Source organism: Gossypium hirsutum, chromosome A05, assembly GCF_007990345.1.
Source record: "Gossypium hirsutum isolate 1008001.06 chromosome A05, Gossypium_hirsutum_v2.1, whole genome shotgun sequence".
NCBI lineage: Eukaryota > Viridiplantae > Streptophyta > Magnoliopsida > Malvales > Malvaceae > Gossypium > Gossypium hirsutum.
The window spans coordinates 50,325,565-50,328,080 of record NC_053428.1 but is presented as its reverse complement, the minus strand read 5'-3'; the positions used below and the strand labels follow the sequence as shown (position 1 = coordinate 50,328,080).

The following is a 2,516-nucleotide window of genomic DNA, read 5'->3' as shown; positions in this document are numbered from 1 at the left end:
GGTTGCTAAGAACGGTCTTCCTAGGATAATCGAAACTTCTTTGTCTGCTTCAAAGTCTAGGATAACAAAATCAGTAGGAAAGATAAATTTATCTATACGTACCAATACGTCCTTGATTTTTCCTTCTGGATGTGCTAAGGATCGATCTGCTAGTTGAAGTGTAATAGTAGTAGGTCTAACTTCACCTATCCCTAACTTTCTAAATATTGACATAGGCATCAAGTTAATACTCGCACCTAAGTCACATAATGCCTTACCATAATATGTTGCTCCAATGTTGCAAGGTATGGTAAAACATCCAGGATCCTTCAGCTTTGAGGGTAGTTTGTCTTGAAGATATGCGTTGCATTCCTTCGTCAGAGCTACCTTCTCAAATTCTCCAAGTCTTCATTTTTTGGACAAGACATCCATCATAAACTTGACGTAATTCGGCATTTGTTCAAGTGCTTCAACCAACGGGATGTTGATATGAAGTTGCTTGAGTACGTCTAGGAATTTCTTGAATTGGATTTCCTACTTTTGCTTCTGAAGTCTTTAAGGGTAGGGTGGAGGAGGTTTGTTTACTGGAACTGGTTGATTCATTTTCTATAGCAATTCTACATCTAACGGAGTTGTTAGTTGGTTAGAATTAGCTGGTTCTGGAATTACCTTATTGAGTTTTACAGATTCTGGTTCTTGTGCAACTGGAATTTCAACACTCGGTTGAACTTCCTTTAAGTCTTGAGCATCAGCTGGCTCTTTTTTAGCTTCAATAATGTTGGGCTCTACTGTCTTTCCACTCCTCAATGTCAATGCTTTGTAATTTTCCTTCCCCAGATTTCTTGGATTCTCTGTTACATTAGGTAAAGTACCTTATGGTCGGTTCCTGAGTTTAGTAGCCAGCTGGCCCACTTGATTCTCCAAATTCCTTAGAGTAGCATTGTTTTTTTTCCATGTATGCCTTCAATAAATCCTCTAAGCTATTGGATGATTCAGCCTGAGCTCATTTCTGAGCTTGTTGGGGAAAACTAGGCAGCTGAGTTAGTCTAGGTTGAGCGTAGTTGTTACTAGCTCCAGCCCCTTAGTTACTCTAGGAAATATTCGGATGGTTTTGCCACGATAGGTTGTAAAAGTTGGATTGCAGTCCTTGCCTTCCTCAATTTTGGTTCTGGTTACCCAGGTAATATATGGATTCGGGGTTTGATGGGCATTCTTCGAAGAAATGTCCTTCCTTAAAATAAACACAGGCTATACTCTCAAATTGGTGAGGTGGTTGGGCTGCAAAACTATTAGACCCATTAGCGGTAAGATTCTTAAGCATTGAGGATATTGAAGATACTTGAGATGCAAGTGAAGTGAGAGCTTCCACTTCATGTATTCCAGCGACTCGTTTTCCTGACGCGGCTCAATTGGTCGGCCATTGATAATTGTGACTAGCAATCCTCTCGATGATTTTGTAAACCTCATTATAAGACTTAGAAAGGAGAACATCGTTAGCAAAAGCGTCCACTACCATCCTCGTGTGAGCATTGAGACCATTATAAAATGTCTCAAGTTGGATACAGTGTAGGATTCCGTGATGAGGGCATTTCCTTAGTAGTTCTTTGTATCATTCCAATGCCTCATACAAGGATTCATCATCCATTTGTTGGAAAGCAGTGATCTCGTTCCTCAACTTAGCATTCTTATTAGGCGGGAAATACTTCATGAGAAATCTTTCAGCTAACTCTTGCCATGTAGAAATTGAGTTTGGTGGCAATCAATTCAACCAGGCTCGAGCTCTGTCCCTTAGTGAGTACGGGAACAACTTCAATCATAATGCATCTTCGAAAACTCCAGCTAATTTGAAAGAGTTGCTCACCTCCATAAATACTCTTCAATGAAGATGAGGATCTTCTATAGGCATTCCACTGAATTGGCCCACTGTCTGAAGCATCTGGAACATGACTAGCTTCAGCTCGAATTGTTGTACCTCGATTTCGGGTCTCCTAATACCCGGATTAAGATAGTTAAATACTGGCACAACATATTGTCTTAAGGCTCTATCCTATCTTCAGCAATAAGGATAGGATTTTGAGCAAGGTTTGCTCCATGTTCTTGATTCATATTCTCGAAATTCATTCCTTTAGTCCTTCTCTGGTTCGCTTGTCTTCTTCGCTATTGGAAAGTTCGTTCAATCTCAAGGTCTACAGGGAGTAAGTCAAAAATCTAGTCAATACTCATAAACTCCTGAAATTATCAAAGAAAAATTAATTAAGTTAAAAATTAAACAGAAAAATAAACTAAAATGTAAAACTAAAAAAATCACAAATAATGACTTTTTGAAACAGTCCTAGGCAACGGCGCCAAAAACTTGGAACGACGGAAATAATATGCAAGTGTACACAATCGCAATAAGTAATAAAATGACAAGTAAATGTCGAGTTATCGTACCCACAGGGACTGTAAAAAGAATTATTTATGAAATTAATTGTAAAACACTTTGGTGAGGTAAAAATAATTTGATTTTAAAAGATGGTCAAAAGCTATTTAAAAAC

General features: G+C 38.5%; 1 non-coding gene across 1 annotated transcript; it reads left to right on the top strand.

The window, feature by feature from the left end:
- Nucleotides 1-1,550: 1,550 nt before the first annotated feature.
- On the top strand, nt 1,551-1,657 carry LOC121229757 (small nucleolar RNA R71). Its single transcript, XR_005927712.1, has one exon. It is a non-coding gene; the product is annotated as a small nucleolar RNA R71 (small nucleolar RNA).
- Nucleotides 1,658-2,516: the final 859 nt, after the last annotated feature.